Source organism: Salvelinus alpinus, chromosome 2 (genome assembly GCF_045679555.1).
Source record: "Salvelinus alpinus chromosome 2, SLU_Salpinus.1, whole genome shotgun sequence".
Classification (NCBI taxonomy): Eukaryota; Metazoa; Chordata; class Actinopteri; order Salmoniformes; family Salmonidae; genus Salvelinus; species Salvelinus alpinus.
Window position 1 is genome coordinate 50,788,221 of NC_092087.1, and position 22,732 is coordinate 50,810,952.

A 22,732-nucleotide genomic window follows, 5' to 3' on the forward strand; every position below is an offset into this window, starting at 1 on the left:
CGATTTTTTACATTATAAGAATGTGTATCTCCAGAATGGACCCGACACTACCACGTTACACACAAGTACATGAAGGAGCTGTGGGACCTGACATAATGGTGATAGGACAACAGTCTCAGCATTAGCAAAGCAAAGTAGATGGTGATACTTGACCATTCTCCCATCTACTGTACATTGACATGGAGATGATCAGCAGCTTCAAGTTCCTGGGCACCCTGATATCCTTTTCTGCCCTTAGTTACTTCACTCAAAGTCCCACTTGTGCTTCTCCACTACCCTCAAACTTGCTGCACCACGACCTGTGTACCAACTACAGTGTCTTATTGCCATAACACATGTAAATGAAATGTCCATATTTACTGTAAGATTTATTTATGGTAACATTGCACATGTTGTAACAGTCCCTTGACATACATGACTTAACTACTTTGCATAATGCTCAGTTTACCCACTAAGAAATCATACATTTATTTAAATTTTAAAGCTGCATTATGTATTACTGTGTCCAATTGATTCTGGTTGGTTGTAATGTTTTTGAAAACTTTCACTTCACAACTTTTTTTTGCTGATGGACAATCCTGTCGGAAACTTTCATAATATAAATTATTTTGGGACACCTAATTAACATTGACTGCAGTATTCCGAACATGCTAGGTGGTCATGCAATAAACGTTTTGGATAATTCCCCTTAAAAAAAAATTTTTTATCAAATATTGTATTTGTCACATGCGCCAAATACAACAGTGAAATGCTTACTTACAAGCCCTTAACCAACAATGCAGTTACAAGAAAAGTAAATAATTAAAGAGCATCAGTAAAATAACAATAGCGAGCCTATATACAGGGGATACCGGTACAGAGAATGTGCGGGGGCACTGGTTAGTCGAGTTAATATATACATGTAGGTAGAGATATTAAAGTGACTATGCATAGATAGAGTAGCAGCAAATAGTCTGTGTAGCCATTTGATTAGATGTTCAGTAGTCTGTAGAATCTGGTAGAATCTGTTTAGAAGCCTCTTGGACCTAGACTTGGTGCTCCGGTACAGCTTGCCGTGCGGTTGCAGAGAACTGTAGCTGTGCCTCCACTGGCAATCCCAGCCTAGGAATGCTGAAGCCCCGAAAGTGAAAATGAAACCCTTTAACCACGGAGGTTATGTGTTCCCCCCTGAAAAAAGGAAAGGGGGGGACATTAAAGTCCATAAGTAACACTTGTTGGAGAACACAATACTCTTAAGTGAAAGTAGTTTGTGATTTAATTTATCTACTACATTCTTAGGGGGCCCATGGAAGAATAAGGCTACAAAATGCTGTCCCACAGTTGTGAGTGATTAGGTGATGTTTTACTGATGTGGGCCGTGTTACTTCAATGATCATGGTTTTGCATCTAACCTTCCACCTCCAGAAGTCAGTCCCTCCGGAAACATATGACTCCTCTCTCTATTGCTCTTTGATTGGTACCAGGTGGGGAGCGCTCTGCTTTGGAGAGAGAAGCTATGTCTTTGGCCAAAAGAGGTTTCTCAGCGTAGATGAAAACCTCTCTGAAGAGGCTTGAGTGTCTATTCATGTAAGACAGGAGACCTAGACACTCCAGACCCTCTTTGAATCTATAAAGGGAAAAAAAAGTATGAATTTGCCCTGAAGAATTTAACTAAACTTGAGATTCCTTAGATATATGGAAACTCACTACTCAAGAGCATCCCGTATCCTGCTTTCTAAGTAGAACTTTGTGGCTGACTCCACCAGGGCATCCCTCTCCAATGTACGAATGTATCGCACTGGACCCAACATGACCACTTCCTGTGCCTCGTCAACAGTTTGTGCTACTGGATCTTAGATTGTTTATTGAACTGTGTTTTGGGACATATTAGCAAAACAATAAACTGATTATCACTACCCTTAAAGATTGACTGCCAACAAAAATAAACCAAATCCAGCTGGAAAAGTTCTCATGAACTACAACCCAAAATGTTTTCAAACTTAGTGCAAATTAACAGTAACATGACATCTATCATAGTATAAAGTACTTACCTTCTCCAACTTCTCTCTAAAGTCATATTCTGCAATTTCTTTCAGTTCTGGCACAGGTTGTAGGCCACACACATGCCTGTATAGCCTCTCTGAAAAAATGTGGCTCTACACCCCCATGTTGCTGTCACACAGAAGACAAACAATAAATAAAGGACACATTACATACAAAAATCAAATGTCTTACTCAAGTCATATATATTGCCATAAACAAACGTGTCTTTGTTGGTGTAAAAGGTTAACTCACCTTGAGAGTTGCAAGAAAGGCATTTTTGTCAATCAGGTCCCTCAAATATTGCAGAGGAATGGATGGCACTCATTAGCAGCCGGATAAATTCTCTTGAGGGACCACTCTCATCAGCTGCCCCTTTTCCGTTAGCATCCCTAAAAACCATGTCTATTTTTGCCTCCGGATTAAAGCGGGCTCTCTTAAAGCCTCTCATTGCACAATCATAAACGTTGTCCCTCATCACATTCATTTGGTTGGCATCTCATTAACTTCAGCAGTGTTTGGAGGTCAACACTAAAAGAGACATTCAGAATAACAAAGTTCAGATACTTCCCACAATTCATCTGTAATAACAAGACATTTAATTATTTACAGGGATGACTTACTCATTGTCATCACCAACATCAACAGAAGAGTGTGGTGAAGGTGGACGATAAGCCTCAGGGAATGGTGGAGGGGAGGCCACAGGAAGTGGTATAGGTGGAGGGGGGCCACAAGAAGTGGTGCAGAAGATGGGGTGCCACAGGAATAGGTGCTGCCACAAGTGTAGCCTCGTTTGTAGAAGTAGTCTGTAAAAGGTCATTTAAAGGCTTATACATTTCAAAAACTTGGAGAAAGCAATAAAGCTGTCAAACAATGTGATTGCGTTCTGAAAATGATTTACAGAAAGTCCGTCCTAACTGGAGGGAACGCCATATCTAGAGACAGCATTCATAAAGCAATCCATTACAGTACTGCTGTGATTGTTGCTGGAAGCACAGAGAAGCACAACGAGGCAGCTGCACCCATCAATGCCAGCATGTATGACTGTCCTCCACCTAAATCAGAAAACACAGCACTGGTTGATACAAAAGCCGAAAACATGAAATATACAAACATCACCATCCTCTTTTACCACTTAGATGCTGCATCAGGTTCCTGCAGTATATAGCAAAACAGCAGACCATATATTAAATTAACATCCAAAATGTGGAACAATGTTATTAATGAATCAAGTTAATGAGTCAAGAGGACAGACTCTCCTGTTGTTCACCCTTAGGAACAAATACTTTGTTCCAACCATTTTTGTCTCAGTATGTCCTCAATATAAGCATGTTTGTTAATTTCATGATGCAGATATTCTATTGATCACAGACGTAGCAGAAACACAATAAAACAATTATTATCGACATGATTGACATACTGGGCCATTGCTTGCTAAACTGAACTGTTAGTTGTTGAACAATTTGAGATGTTACAATGTACTTCTACTTCTCACCAGTGATATAGATAATTGTGTCTATCACAAAGATACATCTACCTTAACAGTTTGTGGTTTCCATCAAGGTGCCATAACGAGTTTGGTCCAGTAACACGGTATGACCTTCTATGTAGCCTCTGAGACATGGCTCTGGCCTCGGGTTAACACGAATCATGCTGTCCCTCACTCTGCGTCTCTGCACCCGAACACCAAACCGGTATCAAACATAACATCACTGTTTGAAGCTGGTGTACAAAACCGAAAGTAAAAGATGCAAACACGAAATTTACGAACGGGACGTATAGAAATAACGCACATGGTACAGATCTACGGCGTAGACCTGCTTTCAATGAGAATGACCAAACTTAGTGATGAGCATTCCGGCTCTTTTCAGTGAGCCGGCTCGTTCGGCTCAGCTCACCAAAAAGAGCCGTCTATTTTGGCTCCCAAACGGCTCTTTAAAAAAAATATGTTTTGTATTTTTTTCAAGTCAAACAGTTTGCGATAGTTTGACTATGATTGGTGTTAAAACAATTCTAATTAAATAATTCAACGAAATCATACTCTACCTTAACCACAATGTATTTAACAATGCATTGGTTTGTTATGAAAAATAATGCTATTAAACATTTGCATTTAAAGTATAACTTTTTAATGTATACAAACAAAGTGCATATAAATCTAACCATTCAAAACTAATACAATCTGAACAACATAATAATAAAATATTGTACCATGTCAAAGAAAAATAAATAACAATGTGCAAAACTGCAGCATCCCACTTAAAATATTAAACTGGTCCCTCTTTTCTCTCTCTTCTTTATTGCCATGTTATAACTAGCAGCACACAGCAATGCTGACCATATCTTGCTTTTATGAGAGATTTGCATTCAGAAATGCAACCTGCATCACTTTCGAGGGGCTGATGAGGTTTCTTCTCTCAGTAATTGTTTGTCCCGTTTTCGAGAAGACCCTCTCAGAGGGAACGGATGTGGCCACTATGCAGAGTCTCCCTGTCATGACTTTAGTAAGCCGTAGGTAGACAGAGGCCTTGTTCCTCCACCAGCTCAGAGGATCTGCAGATCTTTCGAGGAGGGGCTCCTCCAAATAGGATCGGACCTCCATTATGGCATCTGCTGAGGGATTCCTTTGTGCTGCATCCCCAGTTGCTCTCTCGTCAAACAGCATCCAAACAGCAGACGTTTGTGGCACTGCTGCTGGTGCTTCTGCTCCATCTGATCCCTCTTCTTCCTGTTGCCCTGGTGCCTGAGCCAGCTGACTGATGGGGCTGTCCATCCCTGCTGCTGAGGTTATTCTTTGAAGAGCCTCATCAATCGCTCTGGCATCACTGAAGGCTAACTTCTTAAACCTGGGGTCAAGTGCAGCGGTTTCTGATAGCCCATGATTATATTCCATTCTGTGGAACTTTCTGTCCATTGATGAACGTAGGGTGTCCATCAACTCTGTCACATGTCCTGTGGTTACCTCCCATTCCTCATTGGTCAGAGCATCAACAGGTGCATAGACAATGGCCAGGGTAGAGATGATGGCATCCTTTGACTCAAGAAACCGCTTCAACATATAAAATGTTGAATTCTACCTTGTAGTGCAGTCTTGTTTAGGCCTCAGCTCAGGCATCCCCATCTGGCGTTGTGTAGACTTTAGTTTTTCAGCACCTACTGTGCTCCTGTGGAAGTATTCCACAGCTGCTTTCACTTTGTCCACAGTGGGATTCATCACATCTCTTACAATCAGGTTGATTGTGTGGGCAAGACATGGATGATGGGTCCATTTGAAAATGTTCATGGCTTTGGTTATGTTAGCTGCATTGTCGCTAACACAACAGACCACTTTTCCATCTACTTGCCATTCTCTGGCCACTCTCAACAGTTCCTCTGCCAAGTTCTCTGAGGAGTGTCTGTCGCTAACTCAAAGCAGTCCAGAAGACAGCTAGACATCAAAAAATCTTCAATGAAGTGACATGTAACTGACATGTAAGAAGTGGTTACCCTTGATGTCCAGCAGTCAGTGGTAAGGCAAACTGCGGTTGCCTTTTGGACTCTTTCCCGCACTGAAGCCTGTGTGCTCTCATACAGTTGTAGAATACGTGATTTTGAAAGGGTTTTCCTGCTTGGAATTGTGTAAATTGGATTTAGACTATTGCTATAATTTCTAAAACCTCTGTCCTCCACGATCGAAAATGTCTGGAAATGGGTGGCAATCATTTTAGCCAATGCAATATCAATTTGGCCTTGTTTTGCTACAGACATAGACTTTGGAATAAACTGGTCCATAGAAGACTGTGTTGCTGTGGGTCGCGGAGTAGGCCTACTTGACTGAGTGGATACATCTCCACGTGTGGAGGTGCTGGCTACACCACTATCACTAGCAGGCCCGCTAGTTTCTCGAAGCTCCGTAACAGCTAGCTTCACAGTTCGCATATGCCGGTGTAGGTTGTGCGTAGAACCGGCTTCATATGAGATTTTGTTTTGGCAAATTCTACACTGTGCTCTAGCATTGTCTACATTATTAAAATGCATCCAAATGCTACTGTGCTTCCGACTCATTTTCCAGCTGTTGTTTTCACAGGAGGACTTCCTCTATCTCCTCGGCTGCTAAGTGTGTGACTGTGAGTGAGTTGGCTCGGCCCTCCCTCACACATCTTTGGTTCATTGGTTGACACTGCGTGTCTGATTGACAGGAACAGCAGGTGATGCCGTTAGTCTGAGCAGACAGTCAGAACGAATGTGTGTGCGCTTGAGCATTTAGGCCTATATTATTATATTTCTTTTTTCGTTCTTTGAATTAGTTCATTCTATTCATTTAAATCTTTTGATTATTCATATCTTAATTTTTAAATATTTTTATAAATAGATTCGGCTCTTCTGATATGCGAGCCGGCTCCCAACGTTCACCTACAAGAGCCGACTAATACATTTGATACCAGTTGGTATTGAACACCCTCAACTTTTCACCCTTCTTCAAGAAACTGATCTCAGGCAGAATTCGACCCTTGCTTTTATTTCAAACCTTTTCCGTGTACCCCAGAGAATGAAACGGGTTCTTCAACAAAAGGTCCACAACATTTTCGGCAGAGTTGGCCATTCTACCATTCTGGCGGAGAAAACTGCACTCTGGCGCTAATAGCTAACAGTTAGCTAGCTACTGAAGTTAGTAAGGCAAATTTAAATAAATTGCACTAACTGGACACAAAAATAAAGTTCTAAACCCAAGAAAACAATGTATAATATACCTCCTCCATCTCCTGTAATTTGAAAAAACAAATTTCAATTGAATAATGTCCCAAAAATGCTTAACTATCACTCTTCACTCTTAATCTCTATCTAACAATGTCACCAAGCTTCTCAACACATAGAACCCCCATAATGCTCTGTGGCACAATCCCAATACAACACACTAGGTTCATTATCTGATCCTACATCTATGATTGGATGGACAACATGTGACTCTAGTAGAGCCTTTGTTAACACTGAGAAAGAGTACTGCAAAATCTTTGATTGGTTGGAGGACGCCCTCCGGAAGTGGTCATAATTACCATGTATGTCTATGGAAGGGGGTGAGTCCCACCAGCCTCCTATGTTTTGTATCGAAGTCCTCTAATCAGCCTCCACTGGTCTGGATTGATATTGTGGGTACAACGTTACCAACATATTTCCTAATGAAGCCTGTGATGTATATTCCTCAATGTTCATGGATGAGTCCTGGGTGGATGAACCAAGGACAATGTCAATCATTGTTACATTTTTCTAAGGAAATGTGTCTTTGTTTTTGCATGACATGTTCAAAACATTACAAAGATTAAAGGGATAATGCACCCCAAATGACTTGTTCCTATTATTAACAGTGTTAAAGTGTTAAATAACACTAATATGTGAAAACAATATTTTATGTGGACAAATGTTTCCTTTTGTTGTTATAACAAGGTTGGTAGCAACATGTGAAAATCTACCCCAGCTCAAGTCGACTACAAAACCCTGAATGAAATGCTCTCTCTTTGGGCTGGCTGGCTAGCTAGCTGGGTAGCTAGCATAGTAGCTACACACAAAAATACCAACCTCAATATCAGGATGAAGTAGTTAGCTAGCTGTAAAATCGCCAGAACAAACTCCACTATCAATTTTGGAGTATATCTCACAGAGTACAACTTGCAGTTCCTATCTGCCCAAAGCTAGTGCAGAGCATGTTGCTTATGGCAACAACTAACTTTTCCCACGTTTCCCACAGACACATGGGAGCATTGCGAGATGGTACTTGAAGGAGAAACTAAGTTGAATATGTCATGACGTTGGCCTGATGGGGGAGGTTTATGACCCCCATAAATACCTTTCCCCTTTTTCCTCTCTCTACTCTACCGACGTGACTCTAGTAGAGCCTTTGTTGACATTGAGAAAGAGTCTGGTGACATCAAAAGATGGGAAACGGAACCATATTTCAGTAATCCAACTAGTTGAAAATATGCGTGGGACTTAATGAATATGATGTCACGTCAGTTGGTGTCGGAGACATGATTACTGATGATAGGACGACATAAACTGTATCTTGGAAAGTCTACACATTCTAGTTATCAGATTCACATGGAATTGTTGTGCAATTTATATGTTTAAATGTGAAACTATTTGTGAAAAGATTAAATGTAATTTTAGCTCCTAAATGAGAGAATTGGTTTTCATGAGTGAACTATGCTCAACTCAGTGGCCCCGCCCATGTGAACAGACACTGGTTGTAAACTATGAAACGCGGCTCTCTCTCCCAATCCTATTAAAGCCCCTTGACGAAAATGTAACTTTCTGTTCCGAGGACGTTAGGGCGACTGTCCTACGTTAAAAGGGCTCAGATAATAACCTAACGAAATTAGCATCGAATTTCAACGTGAAGATGACGGTCAACACGCCGAAAGGATGAATTTCGACTATACCCGCCAGAATATAGCATGAGCTTAAAAGTATGGCAACTTGGTATGAACTTTGAACTCTTATTCACTCCAGAAGTGATACCTCCTAGCCGTTGAGTTAGCAGACGTCGCTGTAAACGTGGGCTAGGAAAGGACGGACGACGTATCCAGTCTAACATACACAACGATACTACAACGTATCCAGTTGACCACCAGAGACATTCTTCAGAAGACCAGAGATCCATGCTGGACCAACCCTCCTTCTATCAACGACCAATCTACCGAAGCGCTAGGGACGTTTTCCTTTATGACATCATTTGTAATCAATGTATGATCCATTATATGTAGATGTAATTCTGTGTGATTATTTACTAAATAAATAACTAAACCAAATTTTGTATTGCTGATTCAACTTGTTAGCCAGGGTTCATGAAGATAACCAAGAATTTACAACTTTCAGATGAGACTAAATAAGGTGACGATTAAATATTGACTGCTATTGATGTAAAAGATTACTAGCTCTTTAAGAGTTTATTCAGAAGATAACAGCTCTATAAACATTATTTCGTGGTGCCCTGACTTTCTAGTTAATTACATTTACATGATTAGCTTAATCAGGGAATATTAATTACAGAGAAATTATTTTATAGAATAGCATGTCATATCACTTAATCCGGCAAAGCCAAAGACACGACAAATCATTTGGTGAACTGTTTAGATTGTGCACATCTAAGCAAAATATATACTTTGTCATGATGATATAAACGGATGGATGTGTTCTAGTATGCCCATACCATCTATTGGCCGATTTGTCTATCTGGAGTGCAGGTAATTGTTTTTAAAAGCCTCCTAACTCACATAAGTCTGTCAAACATGTCCAATCACCATCCAGTTGTCCATGTTTCGTAAGCCAATCATGTATATCTTCCCCTTCTTTGATAGAAGGACACATCCAGTAGCATTGAAAAGATGGAGGGGTGCGACATTATTGGTTGACTCAGCGAACCACCTGGGAAAAAAAGAGAGACTTCCAGTCAGTGCAGGATCAAGACAGAACTGTAGCTAGCTAGCTGGCCAGCCTTCTCCAACTTTCTCCTGGACTATCATCAATTCATACCACAAGGTAAGATGAAAAACATGACTTATACTGCAATGGTGATATTAACCAGAGCCAACTTGTTTTCCAACAGTAGAATTTAAATAGCAACTGCTAACTTGTAGCTATAGTTGCTGCTTAGCTTAGCTGCCTGGCAAGCTAGCTAGCTAGCTAGCATGGTAATGGTACAGGAACGTTACAGTAGCTCTAGCATAGATTTTCATAGAGAACTGTCAAAGTTGGTGAGATCTAAGATATAATTAAATCTGCTAACGTTACAAAGTTATTGCCCATTTAAGTAAATTAAATTCCGCTAGCTAAGTTCCTGTTAGCTATGTAAACAGCTAACAGTATGGTCATGCATACTGTGCGATGCAACCAAGAGTTTTTACATCATGCACAATGTAAAAACTCTGTTGGTTGCATCAAACCTGTATATACCTATGTATTTGTTTATGAATTAAAATCAGTCATTCGATGATGTAGCCCAGGTATTCCCAAACTGGGGTACGAGTACCCCTGGCAATGCCGTCGGGGGTACGCCAAATAAAAATGTGATTTAAAAAATAAAATAATAATCTTCACACTTTCAAACAGTCCATTTACATTTTACAACGGGGCTATACATTTAGGTGAGGTTTTTTTCTCGCCTGAGTAACCTCGTTTCTAGTGTTCAGCAAAATAACAACATAATGTCAAATACAGGTAGCCTAGTCAAATAATTAACATCCAATCTCATTAACCGTTACTCTCTCGCGGGAATTACACTAACGGTCCGTATGTAGTCAAACGTTGCTGCTGCTCATGTTGGTATCTGTACTGATGATGCAAAAGCCATGACAGGGAGACATAGTGGAGTAGTAACGCGCGTGCAAGCAGTGGCTCATGACGTCACTTGGGTACACTGCAGCATCCACCGAGAGGCTCTTGCTGCCAAGGGAATGCCTGACAGCTTGAAAGAGGTTTTGGACACTACAGTGGAAATGGTTAACTTTGTTAAAGCAAGGCCCCTGAACTCTCATGTATTTTCTGCACAATGCAATGATATGGGCAGTGACCATGTAACGCTTTACAACATACAGAAGTGAGCTGGTTATCAAGGGGCAAAGTATTGACATGTTTTTTTTAATTCTATGGACAAGGACACTGCAATCAATCTGATTTGGTTACCAACTGCCAACCATTAATATAAAAAAGTCCTGATCAGAGCCTTGGTGTAGTGGTAACACTTCCCTGCACATGTTGCTTACATCTTTCCACCTGAGAACAGGGATCAATCGCTGTGTCCAACCTTCCATCTGTTTCTAGCATTTGCCTGTCACTTTATCACATTGTATTACTGTCTGAACAACTTGTCAAACCACTTAAAAAATATGTTTACAAAAATATTAGCATACTTTAAATTCACCCCCCCCAAAATCTCAAAGTAACAAAATCATCAAATATTGAGTGTTCATTTAATGTTCAAAGCATCCTGAATACACCTGACCTGTGGTTTTTATATTCCACACTGGTCACAGGCCTAAGCCATGTAAAAAATACGTACAATTTCATGAAATTAGCTATAAAACAGTAAAATGTTCCCGATGGAGGACCCCCAGTCCCCCATCTAGAGGTTGTACCAGGGGGCAAGGAAATTCACATAGAAAATCTCACTCATTGCAAATTAGTCAACTTAGGCTGCTACATCAGTGGTTCCCAAACTTTTTATAGTCCCGTACCCTTTCAAACATTCAACCTCCAGCTGCATAGTACCAGGGTCAATGCACTTTCAAATGTTGTTTTTTGCCATCATTGTAAGCCTGCCACACACACACACTATACGATACATTTATTAAACATAAGAATGAGTGAGAGTTTTTGTCACAACCCGGCTCATGGGAAGTGACAAAGAGCTCTTATAGGACCATGGCACAAATAATAATATAATAATAAATAATTTTGCTCTATATTTAACCATCTTACATATAAAACCTTATTTGTTCATCGAAAATTGTGAATAACTCACCACAGGTTTATGAAAAGGGTGTGCTTGAAAGGATGCACATACCTCTGCAATGTTGGGTTGTATTGGAGAGAGTCTCAGTCTTAAATCATTTTCCACACACAGTCTGTGCCTGTATTTAGTTTTCATGCTAGTGAGGGCTGACAATCCACTCTTACATAGGCATGTGGTTGCAAAGGGCATCAGTGTCTTATCAGCGCAATTTGCCAAGACAGGATACTCTGAGCGCAGCCCAATCCAGAAATCTGGCAGTGGCTTCTGATTAAATTTTCACAGAACCGCTTGTTGCAATTTCGATGAGGTTCTCTTGTTCAGATATCGGTAAGTGGACTGGAGGCAGGGCATGAAAGGGATAACGAATCCAATTGATCGTTTCGGGAAAGTACCTGCTTAATTGCGCACCCAACTCACTCAGGTGCTTCACTATATCACAGTTGACATTGTCGGTAAGCATGAGTTCATTTGCACATAAAAAAATCATACAATGATGGAAAGACCTGTGTGTTGTCCTTGTTAATGCAGACAGAGAAGAGCTCCAACTTCTTAATCATATCCTCAATTTTGTCCAGCACATTGAATATAGTTGCGGAGAGTCCCTGTAATCCTAGATTCAGATCATTCAGGCGAGAAAAAATATCACCCTGATAGGCTGTTACGTGACTAGGAGTAGTGGGTGCGGAGTCAGGCGCAGAGAGCAGAGGGTTAAGGACAACCGTATTTATTCCGGTGAAAGAAAGGTCACGCCAAAACACCAGGCGCATAAAATGACCGGCCCAAAAACAGGACACAAACAGTCCGGAGAAATACAAAAATAACACATCCACAAAACCGAACAGAGAAACAAGCCCGCACAAAAGCAGGCGGGCATAACCGGCTTAAATAGGCCTAAACAAACCCCAAACAAGAAACAGGTGTAACCAATAAGACAAAACCAACAGAAAAGGAAAAGGGGATCGGTGGCAGCAAGTAGACCGGTGACGACGACCGCCCGAACAGGAAGAGGAGCCACCTTCGGTGGAAGTCATGACATAGTGTCATGTTTTGTCTTTGATCATGTCTTGTCCCTGTGCTTCCCTCTGCTGGTCTTATTAGGTTCTTTCTCTTTCTCTCTCTCTATCGTTCCGTTCATGCTCCCAGCTGTTTCTCATTCTCCCTACGACCTCATTTACTCTTTCACACCTGTCCCCTATTTTGCCCTCTGATTAGAGTCCCTATTTCTCCCTCTGTTTTCCGCTCCTGTCCTTGTCGGATTCTTGTTTGATGTTTGCTGTTCCTGTGTCCTTGTTTCGCCCTGTCGTGTTCTTTGCCTTCTTCAGATGCTGCGTGTGAGCAGGTGTCAATGTCTGCTACGGCCAGTGCCTTCCCGAAGCGACCTGCAGTCTGTGGTCGCGTCTCCAGGCGTTCCTCTCTATTGACGAAAGGATTTCAGTTTCCTGTTTTGGATTACCATTGATTATATCCAGGAGAATCATTATTTGTTTAATACTGGAATAAAGACTCTGTTACTATTACGTCGCTTTTGGGTCCTCATTCATCAGCATAACAGAAGAATCCGACCAAGATGGACCCAGCGACTATGGATTCTCTCAACACTGCCGTCGAGTTCCAGGGAGCAATGCTCGGCAGACACGAGCAGGAATTGTTTGCTGCTCGTCATGCCGTTGAGACCCTGGCCGCTCAGGTCTCCGATCTCTCTGGACAGTTTCAGAGTCTTCGTCTCGTGCCACCAGCTACTTCCTGGTCTTCCGAGTCTCCGGAACCTAGGGTTAATAACCCACCATGTTACTCTGGGCAGCCCACTGAGTGTCGCTCCTTTCTCACCCAGTGTGATATTGTGTTCTCTCTCCAGCCCAACACGTACTCAAGAGAGAGAGCTCGGATCGCTTACGTCATATCACTCCTTACTGGTCGGGCTCGGGAGTGGGGCACAGCTATCTGGGAGGCAAGGGCTGAGTGTTCTAACGATTATCAGAACTTTAAAGAGGAGATGATACGGGTTTTTGATCGTTCAGTTTTTGGGAAGGAGGCTTCCAGGGCCCTGGCTTCCCTATGTCAAGGTGATCGATCCATAACGGATTACTCTATAGAGTTTCGCACTCTTGCTGCCTCCAGTGACTGGAACGAGCCGGCGTTGCTCGCTCGTTTTCTGGAGGGACTTCACGCTGAGGTTAAGGATGAGATTCTCTCCCGGGAGGTTCCTTCCAGCGTGGACTCTTTGATTGCACTCGCCATCCGCATAGAACGACGGATAGATCTCCGTCATCGAGCTCGTGGAAGAGAGCTCGCGTTAACGGTGCTTCCCCTCTCCGCATCTCAACCATCTCCTCCCACCGGCTCAGAGACTGAGCCCATGCAGCTGGGAGGTATTCGCATCTCGACTAAGGAGAGGGAACGGAGAATCACCAACCGCCTTTGCCTCTATTGCGGTTCTGCTGGACATTTTGTCATGTCATGTCCAGTAAAAGCCAGAGCTCATCAGTAAGCGGAGGGCTACTGGTGAGCGCTACTACTCAGGTCTCTCCATCAAGATCCTGTACTACCTTGTCGGTCCATCTACGCTGGACCGGTTCGGCTGCTTCCTGCAGTGCCTTGATAGACTCAGGGGCTGAGGGTTGTTTTATGGACGAAGCATGGGCTCGGAAACATGACATTCCTCTCAGACAGTTAGGGAAGCCCACGCCCATGTTCGCCTTAGATGGTAGTCTTCTCCCCAGTATCAGATGTGAGACACTACCTTTAACCCTCACAGTATCTGGTAACCACAGTGAGACCATTTCCTTTTTGATTTTTCGTTCACCTTTTACACCTGTTGTTTTGGGTCATCCCTGGCTAGTATGTCATAATCCTTCTATTAATTGGTCAAGTAATTCTATCCTATCTTGGAACGTTTCTTGTCATGTGAAGTGTTTAATGTCTGCTATCCCTCCTGTGTCTTCTGTCCCCTCTACTCAGGAGGAACCTGGTGATTTGACAGGAGTGCCGGAGGAGTATCATGATCTGCGCACGGTCTTCAGTCGGTCCAGAGCCAGCTCCCTTCCTCCTCACCGGTCGTATGATTGTTGTATTGATCTCCTTCCGGGGACCACTCCCCCTCGGGGTAGACTATACTCTCTGTCGGCTCCCGAACGTAAGGCTCTCGAGGATTATCTGTCTGTTTCTCTCGACGCCGGTACCGTGGTGCCTTCTTCCTCTCCCGCCGGAGCGGGATTTTTCTTTGTTAAGAAGAAGGACGGTACTCTGCGCCCCTGCGTGGATTATCGAGGGCTGAATGACATAACGGTTAAGAATCGTTATCCGCTTCCCCTTATGTCGTCAGCCTTCGAGATTTTGCAGGGAGCCAGGTGCTTTACTAAGTTGGACCTTCGTAACGCTTACCATCTCGTACGCATCAGAGAGGGGGACGAGTGGAAAACGGCGTTTAACACTCCGTTAGGGCATTTTGAATACCGGGTTCTGCCGTTCGGTCTCGCTAATGCTCCAGCTGTCTTTCAGGCATTAGTTAATGATGTACTGAGAGACATGCTGAACATTTTTGTTTTCGTTTACCTTGACGATATCCTGATTTTTTCACCGTCACTCGAGATTCATGTTCAGCACGTTCGACGTGTACTCCAGCGCCTTTTAGAGAATTGTCTCTACGTGAAGGCTGAGAAGTGCGCCTTTCATGTCTCCTCTGTCACTTTTCTCGGTTCTGTTATTTCCGCTGAAGGCATTCAGATGGATCCCGCTAAGGTCCAGGCTGTCAGCGATTGGCCCGTCCCTAAGTCACGTGTCGAGTTGCAGCGCTTTCTCGGTTTCGCTAATTTCTATCGGCGTTTCATTCGTAATTTCGGTCAAGTGGCTGCCCCTCTCACAGCTCTGACTTCTGTCAAGACTTGCTTTAAGTGGTCCGGTTCCGCCCAGGGAGCTTTTGATCTCCTCAAGAAGCGTTTTACATCCGCCCCTATCCTTGTTACTCCTGACGTCACTAAACAATTCATTGTCGAGGTTGACGCTTCAGAGGTGGGCGTGGGAGCCATTCTGTCTCAGCGCTTCCAGTCTGACGATAAGGTCCATCCTTGCGCTTACTTTTCTCATCGCCTGTCGCCATCGGAACGCAACTATGATGTGGGTAACCGCGAACTGCTCGCCATCCGCTTAGCCATAGGCGAATGGCGACAGTGGTTGGAGGGGGCGACCGTCCCTTTTGTCGTTTGGACTGACCATAAGAACCTTGAGTACATCCGTTCGGCCAAACGACTTAATGCACGTCAAGCTCGTTGGGCGTTGTTTTTCGCTCGTTTCGAGTTCGTGATTTCCTATCGTCCGGGAAATAAGAACACCAAGCCTGATGCCTTATCCCGTCTCTTTAGTTCTTCTGTGGCTTCTACCGACCCCGAAGGGATTCTCCCTGAAGGGCGTGTTGTCGGGTTGACTGTCTGGGGAATTGAGAGACAGGTAAAGCAAGCACTCACTCACACTGCGTCGCCGCGCGCTTGTCCTAGTAACCTTCTGTTCGTTCCTGTCTCTACTCGTCTGGCTGTTCTTCAGTGGGCTCACTCTGCCAAGTTAGCTGGCCACCCCGGCGTTCGGGGTACGCTTGCTTCTATTCGCCAGCGGTTTTGGTGGCCTACTCAGGAGCGGGACACGCGTCGTTTCGTGGCTGCTTGTTCGGACTGCGCGCAGACTAAGTCAGGTAACTCTCCTCCTGCCGGTCGTCTCAGACCGCTTCCCATTCCTTCTCGACCATGGTCTCACATCGCCTTAGACTTTATTACCGGTCTGCCTTCGTCTGCGGGGAAGACTGTGATTCTTACGGTTATCGATAGGTTCTCTAAGGCGGCACATTTCATTCCCCTCGCTAAGCTTCCTTCCGCTAAGGAGACGGCACAAATCATCATTGAGAATGTGTTCAGAATTCATGGCCTCCCGTTAGACGCCGTTTCAGACAGAGGTCCGCAATTCACGTCACAGTTTTGGAGGGAGTTCTGTCGTTTGATTGGTGCTTCCGTCAGTCTCTCTTCCGGGTTTCATCCCCAGTCTAACGGTCAAGCAGAAAGGGCCAATCAGTCGATTGGTCGCATTTTACGCAGCCTTTCGTTTCGAAACCCTGCGTCTTGGGCAGAACAGCTCCCCTGGGCTGAGTACGCTCACAACTCGCTTCCTTCGTCTGCTACCGGGCTGTCCCCGTTTCAGAGTAGTCTTGGCTACCAGCCTCCTCTGTTTTCGTCCCAGCTCGCCGAGTCCAGCGTTCCCTCCGCTCAGGCTTTTGTCCAACGTTGTGAGCGCACCTGGAGGAGGGTCAGGTCTGCACTTTGCCGTTACAGGGCGCAGACTGTGAGAGCCGCCAATAAACGTAGGATTAAGAGTCCTAGGTATTGTCGCGGTCAGAGAGTGTGGCTTTCCACTCGTAACCTTCCCCTTACGACAGCTTCTCGCAAGTTGACTCCGCGGTTCATTGGTCCGTTCCGTGTCTCTCAGGTCGTCAATCCTGTCGCTGTGCGACTGCTTCTTCCGCAACATCTTCGTCGCGTCCACCCTGTCTTCCATGTCTCCTGTGTCAAGCCTTTTCTTCGCGCCCCCGTTCGTCTTCCCTCCCCCCCCCCCGTCCTTGTCGAGGGCGCTCCTATTTACAAGGTACGGAAGATCATGGACATGCGTTCTCGGGGACGTGGTCACCAGTACTTAGTGGATTGGGAGGGTTACGGTCCTGAGGAGAGGAGTTGGGTTCCATCTCGGGACGTGCTGGACCGTTCGTTGATTGATGATTTCCTTCGTTGCCGCCAGGGTTCCTCCTCGAGTGCGCCAGGAGGCGCTCGGTGAGTGGGGGGGTACTGTCATGTTTTGTCTTTGATCATGTCTTGTCCCTGTGCTTCCCTCTGCTGGTCTTATTAGGTTCTTTCTCTTTCTCTCTCTCTATCGTTCCGTTCATGCTCCCAGCTGTTTCTCATTCTCCCTACGACCTCATTTACTCTTTCACACCTGTCCCCTATTTTGCCCTCTGATTAGAGTCCCTATTTCTCCCTCTGTTTTCCGCTCCTGTCCTTGTCGGATTCTTGTTTGATGTTTGCTGTTCCTGTGTCCTTGTTTCGCCCTGTCGTGTTCTTTGCCTTCTTCAGATGCTGCGTGTGAGCAGGTGTCAATGTCTGCTACGGCCAGTGCCTTCCCGAAGCGACCTGCAGTCTGTGGTCGCGTCTCCAGGCGTTCCTCTCTATTGACGAGAGGATTTCAGTTTCCTGTTTTGGATTACCATTGATTATATCCAGGAGAATCATTATTTGTTTAATACTGGAATAAAGACTCTGTTACTATTACGTCGCTTTTGGGTCCTCATTCATCAGCATAACACATAGGCCAGTGGTGTGAGAAACTCATCATCATGCAAGCAGTCAGACAAGTGAAAATTATGGTCAGTAAAGAAAACTTTAAGCTCCTCTCTCAATTAAAAAAAACATGTCAATACTTTGCCCCTTGATAACCAGCTCACTTCTGTATGTTGTAAAGCGTTACATGGTCACTGCCCATATCATTGCATTGTGCAGAAAATACATGAGAGTTCAGGGGCCTTGCTTTAACAAAGTTAACCATTTCCACTGTAGTGTCCAAAACCTCTTTCAAGCTGTCAGGCATTCCCTTGGCAGCAAGAGCCTCTCGGTGGATGCTGCAGTGTACCCAAGTGACGTCATGAGCCACTGCTTGCACGCGCGTTACTACTCCACTATGTCTCCCTGTCATGGCTTTTGCATCATCAGTACAGATACCAACATGAGCAGCAGCAACGTTTGACTACATACGGACCGTTAGTGTAATTCCCGCGAGAGAATTATTTGACTAGGCTACCTGTATTTGACATTATGTTGTTATTTTGCTGAACACTAGAAACGAGGTTACTCAGGCGAGAAAAAAACCTCACCTAAATGTATAGCCCCGTTGTAAAATGTAAATGGACTGTTTGAAAGTGTGAAGATTATTATTTTATTTTTTAAATCACATTTTTATTTGGCGTACCCCCGACGGCATTGCCAGGGGTACTCGTACCCCAGTTTGGGAATACCTGGGCTACATCATCGAATGACTGATTTTAATTCATAAACAAATACATAGGTATATACAGGTTTGATGCAACCAACAGAGTTTTTACATTGTGCATGATGTAAAAACTCTTGGTTGCATCGCACAGTATGCATGACCATACTGTTAGCTGTTTACATAGCTAACAGGAACTTAGCTAGCTGAATTTAATTTACTTAAATGGGCAATAACTTATCCTTTGTAACGTTAGCAGATTTAATTATATCTTAGATCTCAGGTGGCAGACTGCTTTCAAGGTAAGGACACAAACATTTTGTATTTTGTAATTTGGGTGAATTCTCTCTTTAAAATAGGGCTAATTTCTCAAAATCACCCAACCTTCAAGAAATATTTTACAAATATCAATATTCAGGTGGTTTATGCCTTCTAGTTGAAGATCCTTGCCATCGTCTTACTCTACACCAGTGCTTCTCAATTATTTTCTGTTACGCCCCCCCCCTAGGAAGAAGTAAACATTTCGCGCCCCCCAACGACTGTAAATAGTATCATTTGTCTATAAAATTGTTATAAGTACACCTCTGCATAACATTGTATCCTTATTAACATTAAAGAAAACGAAAAAATAAATATAGATCAACTTACAACAAAGAATAACTTTATTAACATTGTTTTTTAGTCTGTAACAGAAAAGACTTAAAGTGCATCAATTTGCCTGAATTTTTTTTTTTAATTCAAGCCTTATTTAAACTGTAATTTTTTTTTGACCATTTGATACTGAAAAATAAAATTTAATATAATCAATAAATAAATTCAAATTGATCAGCAACATTAACTCAGGAGCACAATATATGAAACACTTTGACCTATAAAACAAAAATTAATAAAACAATTTGTGCTGATTTAAAAAAAATCAAAATGAGGAAGTCAGGATTAATGGCTACAATGAGCACGTTTTGCAGAGCACAGCTTTTCGAAGCGGGGTTTGAAGCATGATACTGCAACTCTCAGCTCCTGCTCAATGTTTAGCTGGGACCTGATGACAGAGACCATGTCTAATGCTGCAGGCAGTATCAGCTCCTCTGCTATGGAGTGGGGTTTTTTGCACTGAGCAATTTGGTACGCCACCTTATATGATGCTAACAGTGCTCGCTGGTTTACTGAAGTAGCATTCACAAAGCGGGACGATTGTTGGCAATATTCGGCACGTTTTCGCTGAAAAAACTCAAGCGGCTTATCAGCGTGAAATGTCTTTAAGTGACGCCTTAATTTATTTGGCTTCATGCTGTCCGCTGCCAACATTTTTAGACACAGTAAACATACCGGTCTTTCCTCGTCTCCCACCGTAGTCACAGTGAAGCCAACAAAGGGTTTGTTATCTGCACTTCATATCTCCTGCTCTGTGCTGTGTGCTCTTGTTCGGTGCAACAAAAAAAACTACTCCCTGCGGCAAAAAAAAAAGCATGTTCCCCGGGGTCCTCGCCCCATTTGAGAAGGACTGCTCTACACAGATAAAATGTGATGTGTTTAGGAGTTCTGAGTCCCCCTACCAATCTCTCCGCCTAGCATGTACACAATACTAAAATGTCAAAAATTATATTTGATTCCTGGAGCATTTAATAACCCATGCTTATTTGTATTACTTATTCATGACCGCATGCAAAAATACATAGCCTCATATAAATCGTTTTTAAAGACTCACGTAGGCATATCAGATTTCAAATATGTGATTACACTGGTAAAATTGTAAAGAAGTGGAATAATAAAACAAGTGTAGAGAATAACCGTAATGTTCTTGCTGCCAAGAAGCACAGTAATTACTCTAGCGCAGCCTTTCCTAAAGTATGGGTCGCGACCCAAAGCGGGTCACGGATCTGTTAATGGTGGGTCGCGACGTGTCAGAGTAAATTGATAATTATTTCATTAATTACTGGAGTAGATCTTGGCCAAGTGAAACTGCACTCTGTCCAGTGCGCTCTCTGCTAAGCACCAGTGTCTGCTCAGTTTGGCAGCTGCGCGAGTGGGTGGAAGATGCCGGTGTCTTTTTTCGGTAGTGTCCTTGAAGATCACTCCGCGACCCACTCCGGGCAGTGCTGTTGTTCAGCAGCAGATGATGCGCTGTCAGCCACTGCACTGGCTTGTCATACACACTCGCCGCTGTCATCGAATGTACTCAAGCTAGCCACAGGTTCTGACTGAGCTCAATTGTCATGAAAAGCAAGTAAGGCGATGAGTTTCTTTCTCTTGGTTTAATAAAAACTTTGAGAAATAACGAGGAGCGCCCACAATGTGTTTTGTGCAGTGAAGTGGTTGGGTCCCAGGAAAACACAGAATTTCGAATTTGGGTCCCAAACCATTTGTAAATTCCATGCCCAGACGAATTGAGGCTGTTCTGGGGGAAAAAGGGTTGCAACTCAATATTAGGAAAGTGTTTTTAGGCCATATCACCCAAACCTTCTTGGTTTCCTCCTCTGTTCATTGTGACTATTAGGTTTTTCTCTCTCTCTTGCAGGTCAATTTAATTTATTTTATTTATTTATCCGTTATTTTACCAGGTAAGTTGACTGAGAACACGTTCTCATTTGCAGCAACGACCTGGGGAATAGTTACAGGGGAGAGGAGGGGGATGAATGAGCCAATTGTAAACTGGGGATTATTAGGTGACCGTGATGGTTGAGGGCCAGATTGGGAATTTAGCCAGGACACCGGGGTTAACACCCCTACTCTTACGATAAGTGCCATGGGATCTTTAATGACCTCAGAGAGTCAGGACACCCGTTTAACGTCCCATCCGAAAGACGGCACCCTACACAGAGCAGTGTCCCCAATCACTGCCCTGGGGCATTGGGATCTTTGTTTAGACCAGAGGAAAGAGTGCCTCCTACTGGCCCTCCAACACCACTTCCAGCAGCATCTGGTCTCCCATCCAGGGACTGACCAGGACCAACCCTGCTTAGCTTCAGATAATCAAACGTTTGGGGGCTCTCGTGTCTGCAACAAGACCAATCCTTGGAAGCCTGCTTAGGTACATTAAATACAGGCTAGCATGTCAAAAGCTTGGTTTGTATTGATCTGTTTGTTTCTTTATTTCCTTTATAATTTCAGCATGATGTGCCTAGGAAGCCTGTTTTGGTAAATGGGTCTTTCTCTAAATAAAGGGGCCATTGTGTGACATTAGGGTCAACATTGAAACCTCAAGATTCAAAGCAAGAAATTCAAACTGTTTACAAATAGTTTGACTTTGCCACACTTACAAGGAATTTAGTCTTTACATATATAGCCACACCCCCAACATTACTAATTCAGTGCGATACACATTGTAACCATTTATACAAATATCCTTATCAAGAACATACTTTTTGAGCCAGGTTTCATTACATCAGCATCAGTTGATTTAGGCCAAATCCTAACTCCATACATTTTAGACAACAGGCTACGTTCTTTTAAATGAAAAATACCAAGACCAGATCTAGATTTAAAATCAGAGGGGGTTTGGAGAAATTGCATACCAGGGCCAGGATTAGGTTGCACGTTACCTGATTTCAACAAAATAAGAATAACTAGGCATCTCTGTTTAATAACCTTCCACGGCTTCTCTTTTTTAAGAGACCTACTGCAAGCGAATTCTACAAGTGAGCTTCCAGACAATACAAAACAGTCATTTAAAACCATTGGATTTTGGTAGTGACACAAGTTCGTACTATTCAAATCATGACACAAACGCATCGGCACTTGGACGAGTGGACCGAGTGAGAAAGAGCGAGTTCCCGCCGACACAATGTCTAATGGAGAGGAGAGCATATTGTCAGATGTACTCACCCAGTGACAATGTTTGTTTTCTCCAGAGTTCAGTAAAATCAGTGCGCAAAGCAATTCCACGAAAATTGTCATTTTCTCTGAGAGATGTAAGAAATAGAGGCCAAGGAAAGGTAAGGAGAGAGAGGAACTGTGTGTATGTATGAGTCTGTATGTCAGTGTGAGTAGATTGAGAGAACGGGTTGGGGATTGTTGAGCTGCCGCTGAAAGCCAGGTGGAGAGCGAAGTTGAGCAGCTTGGACGAGAGTCTCAGCGGAGGGAAAGCAGAGGATAGCACTCAGGCCAGACAGAGGAGAGTTTTACTTTGGTAAACTTCGAATAGGGAGGTGCAAATAGCGATAATAAAAAATTATCCGAGTTGAGGGAGACCCGCGATCTTTACACCAGCAAAACTAAATA

At 43.4% G+C, this 22,732-nt stretch overlaps 1 long non-coding RNA gene across 3 annotated transcripts; it reads right to left on the minus strand.

Annotated features, from left to right (window-relative positions):
• Positions 1–349: 349 nt before the first annotated feature.
• Positions 350–22,650, minus strand: LOC139543123 (uncharacterized). 3 transcript variants are annotated; one of them, XR_011668602.1, is made up of 8 exons: positions 22,337–22,650; positions 9,267–9,417; positions 2,643–2,825; positions 2,275–2,550; positions 2,031–2,151; positions 1,687–1,849; positions 1,392–1,606; positions 350–1,167 (listed from the first exon to the last, which is right to left on the minus strand). It is a non-coding gene; the product is annotated as an uncharacterized lncRNA (long non-coding RNA). The 3 variants fall into 3 exon arrangements; XR_011668603.1 differs by lacking the exons at positions 9,267–9,417; positions 22,337–22,650 and adding an exon at positions 3,557–8,656 and having other exon boundaries at positions 2,643–3,074; XR_011668601.1 differs by lacking the exons at positions 9,267–9,417; positions 22,337–22,650 and having other exon boundaries at positions 2,643–8,652.
• Between the last annotated feature and the right edge of the window lie 82 nt (positions 22,651–22,732).